Here is a 10,087-nt window from a genome sequence, read left to right on the forward strand (position 1 = left end):
CTACAATAAAATCACAAATAAACAAGTATTTCCATTGGTTAAAAAAGCTACCAGTAAGAATTTTCAGTGGTTAAGAATATCCGCGAACGATTGGCGCACATCGATGTGATGTGGGTGCTTTGCCTGACGTCCGTGTTCAATGTACATAAGCAGTATTGAATTTGAATAACTTTAATTTCTCAACTTCAAGTTCAAGATTTTTTTTGGGTTCTAATCCCAGGCCATCCTATGTAATGGCCCTCTTAATTAGTATCAATTTTATCAAGAATTCAAATCAAGTCTACAACTACAATGGCAAACCTATCGCGGAAAAGGAAGATTCGATGCATTTGGAAAGTCTGGCATGCGACAGAAAATCATCGCATAGAAAATTGGCATACCGGCTATTTCTGTCTCGACGAGTTACAAGAAGCATGACCTTGACCTAGAGGCTCCTACCTTTCCGCTTTTCGCGGAATAATTTCACTTAATTGGTATACATTCCCCATTCAAGGCAAAAATTCCGCTTTTCACCATTCCAATCCAGGAACATTAAAAAAAAAAAAGTCTGTAGTGAAAAAAAAAGTGAGCTATGGCTTATTTCGTCAGCATCTCCTATGGTCAATCAACACACATTTTGTGAGTCTGATTAGTCCCTTCAAAGTGTGTGCTGTCTGGGAGGGGGGTTGACCGAAGTATTATTATTATTATGGTGACTCCAATTTGTGAGGTCAATGACCTTTGTAATATTATATGTTGGCTTCATTCCATAATAATATTATTGAGTACGGTCAGCTTCTTTCCCTATTTAATTTTAGCCCTGTGTAAGTGTGTGTGTGTGTGTGTGTGTACCGGCACGCGCGTTTGTTTGTTTGTTTAGGTGTGTGTGTGTGGGGGGGGGGGGGGGGAGGGGTCCTGACAAGGTTAAATCCATCCGTTCAATGCTTTGCTCTCAGACGGCCAGGACCTGTGTGTTCTCTTATTATTATTTGACCCCATTCTTAGTCTTTACACAATCTGTACATTTTTACACATTTTATATTTTTAATCATTTGAGTACTTTTGGATTGTTTATTACATTTTCTGTTGCAAAGCATGTCATAGTCAATAACAGTAAGTTGATTCCGCTTTTTAAATCCCAAATTGCGATTTTTATGTATTCTGATTCCTCTATGGGGCTATTGGGGGTAGGAGCCTCTGATGACCACTACAGAGACCGCGCGATATGAAGGGACATACTTATTCTAGATTGGTTTGCTTTGTTCACATGCGTTTTTGCTCATTTGGTTACACTCCGGTTAAGTTGATTTTCTGATAAGTCGATTTTTTTCTCGGTTCCCCTGGGCATCGTCTTATCCGGAGTCCACTGTACACGCAATCATATCTTATAATTTTATCAGCATTACACTACATATGAGAGATGACATATAAATATTGCTGTTGATAATTTAGCGAAAACAAAAATTTACGCAATATTGATTAGTGGTCTACTTATAAAGAATTTTGAGATATATTTTACTTACTTTTTTTTTGTGTGTATCCAATTGTTCGCTTAATGCTTAGGCTATAGAATAATAACTTGTGCAAAATATTATCTTAAAAGAGTCCAAATCATAAAGTGAAAATACTGTATTGAAGACACGGTGAAAGCGTAAAAATCCAGATCTTTTGAGTCGTCTGGCGGAGAATTATTGCTCGTTACAGTCAAAGTCAAAACCAAGCAGACGACAAAATCCTCCCCAGATCACATGCCCAGTTTTATCCAATGCAACACTTGCCGATTCCTCCGCCCCGTCTTCCGTGGAGATCGAGTAGCCAATGAGAAGTCAGCAAAATGTAAACATTGAATCAATGTAATCCCCGCCCACTTTTTCCAGTCGCTATGTTGAAAACATAATATTATTTAAATTGCTGACTGTTACCGTACATTTTCCCATTACACGAGAATATATAGCACAAAACTAAGATATTGTATCTATACATCCCAAGAGGTTGATTATCGATTTAAAGCTTAATCCAGTCACTTCCACAGTGTTACTTTAATGAGCTACTCTAGATGCCTCTAGTAAAATGAAATAGGAGGAAGGCATTAACACAGACTTAAAAGGGAAAAAGAGCGGGGTTTTCTCCTAAACTACATCAAGCAGGCGTATTAAGAAAATGTAATTGCTTCTCATTTCAGTCCTCGGCTTTTTTCATTGAGAAATACATGAATAGTGAATTGTTCCTAACACTATATAAATATGTAGTAAGACTAACTTTGGAATACGGAAATTTGTGCGGCTATGTGGTCTAGTAGTATGACACTCGCTTTCGGATCGGAAGTTCATGGGTTCGAGCCTCGCTCGGCGCATAGTTGAGTCCTTGGAAAAGGCTCTTTACTCGCATTCTCTAACCGTACTCAGGTGTAAAATGAGTACTTGGCCGTTAACAACGTTGTCTCTGTCCGAAAAAATTATAATATCGCTTAACAGGCGTCATGTCCCGTCCTACATGTTAAGTGTTGCTGTTGTTTTGTTTGTTTGTTTGTCTGTTGCTTTAGGTCTCTTCCAACACAATTGAGGTTATATGAGAGACCGCTGAAACAAAAAAAACAAGCAATCTAACAAAAATGGTACAAATGTAAATCAAAATCATAACCTAAAGATATCATAAGCTAAATTATAAATAACCAAGAACAAACAGGCAGAAGATTTACAGAGAAAAATAATATCCCTGTCAAAAATACAATCACAAACCAAAGAAGCAGGATAGGCTAGTAAAGAGAAGAAGAAACGACATCACTATCGGATCGTACACCCATGCGAACATCATAGGTATATGATTCAAGGGTGATGCTCCCATCCAACCACCCACGTGTTGCTGTTGGTCATGGTCAGGGACCCGTTGTAAAGCGCTTTGAGTACGTTTAATGGATATTGCGCTATATAAAAGCTCAATTTAAGCCCAATTTCCCCACAAACGACAAGAAATAATTTTGTAAAACATCCAAAGCCGAAAAATAATTATTTACCAGATTTTAACAATTTGCCATTTGAAGTTAGATTGAAAAAAAAAAAAAAAAACTACCATCACTTATGTACAAAAGAAAAAGAGACAATCTTATACATTTATATAAAATTGTCCACGGTCTACATAGCAATGATTATGAGCATTAAAAAAATTCTTTTGTAACATTCAGATAAGGTGATAACTTTAAGATATTTATTACTAGATATTCTTTGAATATTCGAAATAACTGAATTATCCAACGTACAGCCAGGACATGGAATGCTCTTGACTCTAATACAACAAATGCTGAAACAATAAATCCTTTCAAAATTTTGTTGATAGAGAACGCCATGTCTTGAATGTGTACGTAGGATGAGATTTATTTTTCAGCTTATGATCAACAGGTCTGAAGTGAAAAAGTATTTATGTCCCAAATTGACCTTTTGTTTGTATGTATGATTTTGTGGGTAAGGTGGGGGAAATCCACACCCAACTTTTACAGTTTACTGTCATTAAGTTTCTATTGATGAGGCGATCACAAAAACAGAATACAAATATCCCACGACCATTCACACATGGATTCTGTTCAAAGAACATTTAAAAAAGGAACAACACTTCATAAATTCCAGATTTTCTCTTTATTTGCATATTCACCATGTTGGGGTAATTCCACACCCATCATGACAAACAAGCAAAAAACGAAATTGAAACAATCAGGAACAATAATTAACGTCTGAAATGAACACAACAATCTTTGTGGACTATGACATGAGACCAATAGGCCAAGGCGGGAGTCCTGAGAGCTCAATTGATAGAACACGCGCTTTACAATCAAAGGGACGGACATCGATCCTGGGTGCAGTCTAGCGATTTGAGTAAGCAATAAGTTTCATTTTGCTGTATCGTTTTTTTGACGTGGTCACGGACTGTTCCGCAGTTTTGTTTGTATAATTTGGAAGCACATTTTAGCCCATCCCTCCAGATGTAACGAGATCAACCTCACCATATCTGCATGATCAGACGACACTGTCTTTTCTTGTAGTTCATCACCATGATTAGCCAATCTATATAGAAGGAGAAAAACATGAACAGAAATCCCTTCTAGATCCAGCTCTAAAGCATGGGCATACATAAGTAACAGCATGTAGGTCCACAATACGGCTTATTATTCAAACAGTATTAAAGAAAAACAATATATTATGTTGGGGCAATTCCACAACCGCTTGGTGTGGAATTGCACCAATACAAAAAAAACATGGAACAGGATAGATCCATATCTATATAGTATTTACTTGATATGATAGCTGGGGCTTCTATTAGTAAAATAAAACCATTGACATAGGATATTAATTAAATATTTTAACAAAAAGAGACACGAGAAATTTGAAACCCGTTGGGTGTGGAATTTCTCTGACCTTTATTAATCTAAAATAGGCACAGCATCTTACTTAAGGCACCTAGAACAGGTTTCTGGGAAAATGTTACCTATCCGATTAAGCATTTCTAGCTTGTGCTTTCAAAGTTGAGGAAAATTTAACAACATTTTGCCATATTTGAAAACCAAAAGTGTTGCACTTACCTTCAACGGGCTTGTAAACACTTGTAAAATTGTCAAAATTCAACAGTTGTAAAAGTGGCTGCTTCTTGTGTTCAAACAGGAAATAGAAATCAAAGGCAGTTAAAGCTTTGAACAGTTTCCAATTGTTATTTTTTTCATTCTTTCTGCGAAGATTTAGATAAAATGAATGTGGGTGTGGAATTACCCCGGGTGTGGAATTGTATATATCTATAGTCCTGACATCTATTGTTATGAAATGTTTCGAACGATGTACTGAAAAAGCTTAATCTCCAGTTTGGTCCCCAAACTGACCCCTTACAATTTGCATATCAACCAAATAGAAGTGTTGATGATGCCATTAACCTTTTGTTGAATAATATTTACAGTCATTTAGATAAACGAAAGGCATATTGCAGAATTCTTTTTATTGATTTTTCCTCAGCATTCAACACGATTCGGCCCCATTTCCTTGTTGAAAAGCTGAAATGTTTGAATATAAATCTCCATTTGATTTCCTGGATTCTAGTCTTTCTTTCTTTTAGAGAGAACACAATTTGTAGAAAATAATGGAAACAAGTCTAATAAAATAATTACTAATACAGGAGCCCTTTAAGGGTGTGTTCTCTCTCCTCGCCTCTTTACGGTTTACACAAATTACTTGGTCCGAATTTTAAAATATGCTGACGACACTGCCCTTCAAGGGTTAATATTTAAAGATGATGAAACGGCATACAGATCTGAGATCGACAGATTTGTTGGTTGGTGTGAAGATAACTCCCTGAAATTAAATGTAGGAAAAATCAAAGAAATGATTTTTGATTTTCAAAAGAACACAAATTCCCTCAGTCCGCTCAAAATTAACAATCAAGCTGTTGAGCAAGTTTCGGTTTACAAATATTTGGGTATTTTAATTAACAATAAATTGCAGTGGCATTTACAAACCGATGCTGTTATCTCTAAATTGAACAAAAGAATGTATTTTATTCGGAAACGTTCAGAATTTAACATAGACAAAACGTTATGCACCCTTTTTTTATAGATCCGTTTTGGAGACCGTTATTACTTTTTGAATTACAGCATGGTGTGGAAATGCCAGTATTTGCGATATTAAGAAAATTGATCGGATAATTGATAAAGCCAGGAGTTATACTCACCCAATTTCCAGTGTGGAAGAACTGTTCAAGAGATTTTGTCTAAGTAAAATGGAGAAAGTTATGAAGGATGGCGATCACCCCCTTCACAAATATATTAAGTTCTCCATGATGAGCTGTCACCTTATATCTATAAAAACAAAGACAACACGTCACCTTAATTCATTTTTGCCAAATGGCGTTCGAATTTTTAACGCGCAACTGTGGTTTAAATTTAATACTAGTCTATCTTTTAAATATACACACCAAAGTTCGGACTAAAGGCCAGAGGTATGGCCTATCTCAATTTATCAAATTAATATATAAAGTGTTGCTATTGGTTCTTGGTTGTATATTTTTACATTTTTGTGCATTTGCATATATGTATGTATACATTGTCGCCATAGATTCTCAACTTTGTGTTTATACATTTTTATGCATGCCACGTCTGTAAACGAATTTCCATATTTTTTTTGGATGAATAAAGTATATAATAATAATAATAATAATAATAATAATAATAATAATAATAATAATAATAATAATAATAATAATAATAATAATAATAATAATATATCACTCTGAGGATATCTTGAAAATGGTTGGCAAGAAGAGAGTTAATCCCGAGAAACAAAAATACTGTCTTAGATGAAGTAGTCGCATATTATTCAATCTAAGAGAAGATCATCCTGTACGAATAAATCCTCTTTGCAATGTTAAAATATCTACGTGTTTATTACAAAGTCAACATTGCAGAAGAAATGTCATACTTGTCTCGGGTTTAAAAAAAAAATAGAAAAAATGAAAATAAATCGGCAATACTACACCGGCCGATTCGATTCGAGACAAGGGCAGTTAACTCGAAAAGAAAGTATGCAGATGCGTAGATGATACTGATACGAGTGCGACGTCAGAGGGATAAATATTCTGCCTTATTTGTTTTACTATTATAGCAGGCGGCCTCCATAATAACATTGAATATAACGGAGGATTTGAATCTCCACATGCTTTTGATATTATAAAGTCGGGTGTCCATAAGTGTCTACATGGTAATCGTAAAATTCCTCTTTAAAAACTCTATCCGCTTCGATTGGGATGGAACTGAATTGTATTTTAATTACGTGTGACCTCTTCGCGGCTATGTGGTCTTGTGGTATGACACTCGCTTTCGGATCGGAACGTCCTTGGTTCGAGCCTCGATCGGCGCATAGTTGAGTCCTTGGAAAAGGCTCTTTACTTACATTCGCTCACCGTGGTCAGGTGTAAAATGGGTACCTGGCCGTTAACAGTGTTGTCTGTCGGAAAAAAAAACAAACAAAAACAAACTGTAATATCGCCTAAAAAGGGTCATGTCTCGCCCTACATGTGTTGCTATTGGTAAGGGACCCTTTATAAAGTGCTTTGAGCACGTTTAGTGGATATTTCTCTCTATAAAGCTCGTTTTCAGCCAAATCTCCACAATCTATGGCATAAATAGAATAAGAATAAATAGATTGTGAAGTAGGACATGTACCCAGACTTTGTGGACACCCTGTTCTAATAAAATAATCACCCAATGATATAAAAACAAAACACCGAATATGACCTATCACTATCACCTCAAAAAGGATTTTATGAAGAGGTCACTTAACATAATTTACTCGTAAATTGAACATTTATATCGCGCAATATCCTCTAAATGTGCTCAAAGTGCTTTACAACGGTTCCTAATCCTGTTAGACAGGTTTTTTTTAAATCGGACATAGACAACGCTCATTTACACCCGAGTGTGATGAGAGCATGTGAGTAAAGAGCCGTTATTCAAGGACTATGCGCCGCTTAGATTGGGACTCGAACCCTGGACTTTCCGATTCGAAGGAGAGTGTTATACCACAAGACTACATAGCCCTTGTAAAGCGCTTTGAGCACGTTTAGCGGATATTGTTCTATATAAAAGTAGTGGATATTGCGCTATATAAAAACTCACATTATTATATATTTTTTTTTATTTACTATTTTTTTTGTTCTAACCTCAAAAAGTGCAGTTTTATAGAAAAGGAAGAAGATGGATGTTTTTGTATGAAGATGTCAAATTTCCGAAAGTGGATATCGATGTCCTGAGGTACACATGATGAACTCGACACGCAACATTTCGTGGATTACGAATACCGATGTCATTTATTGAGGCTTCTTATTGGAAAGGAATCTCATCACATATTTGACATCGTCTACATTCAATAAATGGAAACCGTGGCCGAGTTATTATAGATGGAACGAAATTGGATTCAATACTCTGATGTCACGTCGACCAGCAACGGCGGCCATCGTGGTTCTAAACAAAGAAAATATGTACTTTTTATTCTTCATGCTGGCTAGAACTTTTCATGTCTTGTGATCAGAATGTGTAAAAGTCAAAACATGATCAGATTTATAATGGGTTTTTTTTCTTCCTCTGGATACGCTTTTATGCTCGTCGGAGAAGTATTTCATAAGGGCGTCCGCCATTGTTCCGATATTTTCGAGCCAGTTACTAAGTTACCATGCGTCATTACGAGGGAAGTGACGTTACGACTGTTGAAGCGTATTGACGTCACTCAGGTCTTTGTTATTGTTTTTAGACAACCATGCTTATGACTAATTCTCACTTAACTGTATCCACCAAACTATAAACGTTCAAGGCTACACATAGTTTTGTGTGTTGGCCCGTTTTAGTTTTATTTCCGGATGCTAAAATTGTGAGTTGTGAGCACAGTATCTATCCATTTTTATAATACCTACCTGATGGAGGCGATGGTCACGTAAACCGAAAAATGGACTTATACTCTTGGCAACGTTATTCCATTTTTTACGAAAACGATTTGTTGATGCTACGTGTTTATGTAAGATACTCACAACATCCGCCACCAGATATAGATAGTATGCACTTGGCTAAGAAGCTAATAACACTGCCATCCGGAAGTATAACGGAACAACACACAAAACGGTGTGTAACCAAGAACGTTTATAGTCTGGTTATTATTGCTTAGTGAGAAGTACTCATAAACGCGGATGGCAAAAAAAAACAATAACAAAGACCTGGGTGACGTCAACTTCGAACTATCTATAGCGTCGGAATATAACGGTACAACACACAAATCTATGCTGCCGTTTTATTAAAGAACACAGTATGTGCTATTTGGTTAACATTGCATATACTGTGTTTTTAAAAACAACGAGCACTATTAACGACAACTCACTTGGCGGTGCAAAACCCAAATAATGACGTCAAACTGCCAGTCCTTTTGGATTTCAGTGTCAGGCTATAACATAACGATGGCTACGGACTGACACTGAAATCCAAAAGGACTGGCAGTTTGACGTCATTATTTGGTTTTTGCGCCGCCTAGTGAGTTGTCGTTAGTAGTGCTCATGGAAACAAGTTGTTTCCTTGGTTGAACTATTGAATACAACTCACGATTTGTTTTCTTTTGTGGCAAAAGACTGGCATTTCGACGTCATTTTTTGGTCAGAGTCAGAGTCAGTGTCAGGCCATAACTTTACGAAGGCCACGGTGTAATGTGGAACGCTAATAGAATGAACGAAGTTGACGTCACTTATCTCTTTGTTATATTATTTTAGCCAGCCATTTTTATGAGTAGTTCTCGAGACTGTTCTTTTCTTCTTTTCGTGGTCGTTGTGGCGTCTTAAATTAAAAAAATCCAGACTTCACGTCTATGAATTTCAACACACACACACACACATTTACAATTAACCTGTGACTCGAAAAGAAAGTAGATGCTAACTCTATCTCGTCTTCTTTGGCTTCTAGCAAAGGGTCTCGGGTCCACAAGCATTGTCACCAGCTTCTATCCATATCTTGAAGGGAGGAAATTTTTTGGCATGTTGGGAATTCGCCCCGCCGGGAAAAGATTCATCATCCAGGACTTCTTCCTCTTCATCTTTCTTTTTAAGTAGATAACTTCAATTTTGAAATGGGTGGGGATCCTGACCTCCCATAGTGGGCAGGGAGGTACATGCTGTGTCTTCTATCCCCCCATACCCGTTTTCCAATTGTTTCCTGTCGTTGTCTTGGTATAAGATGACTTAGTTTTGTCCTGACCCTGGCCGGAGTCCTTTGGGAGGGAAATAGTCGAATGTTTAGTTATAGTTTGGCAGATGATATTTTTTTCCCTTGTAAATCATCTCTCTGTTATACATTTTGTATTATGTTTAGTTTACATATTAATATTATGTTATATGATTTGTAAACATTTGAGTGTATTCCTCTTAGCTGTGCTTGTGTCTGGATGAGACTTTTAGGTGATCTAAGTACTTTGACGGTGTGCTCTTGGAATATACATCTATTCCCTATGTAAACCAATCCCCCTTTGTCTTACCTATTCTTGGGTGCTTTAATTGTAATTCTAGAACTTTTTACTATCCCATTTCTTCCTTTTTACTGGCGCTGATA

At 36.6% G+C, this 10,087-nt stretch overlaps 1 protein-coding gene across 2 annotated transcripts in view; it reads right to left on the reverse strand.

Moving 5' to 3' along the window:
• Nucleotides 1-5,809, reverse strand: part of LOC144974075 (uncharacterized) — an 18,641-nt gene extending 12,832 nt beyond the window's left edge. Inside the window, exon 1 of one of the 2 annotated variants that reach the window (XM_078916965.1) lies at nucleotides 5,683-5,809. The gene's annotated coding sequence lies outside the window, so the exon portion shown is untranslated. Of the gene's footprint in view, nucleotides 1-1,502; nucleotides 1,700-5,682 lie in introns of those variants that run through there. The other variant, XM_078916964.1, reaches the window with a different exon arrangement.
• Between the last annotated feature and the right edge of the window lie 4,278 nt (nucleotides 5,810-10,087).

The sequence above is a fragment of the Berghia stephanieae genome, chromosome 5 (genome assembly GCF_034508935.2).
Source record: "Berghia stephanieae isolate SIO BIC M18660-M18661 chromosome 5, UCSD_Bste_1.3, whole genome shotgun sequence".
Classification (NCBI taxonomy): Eukaryota; Metazoa; Mollusca; class Gastropoda; order Nudibranchia; family Aeolidiidae; genus Berghia; species Berghia stephanieae.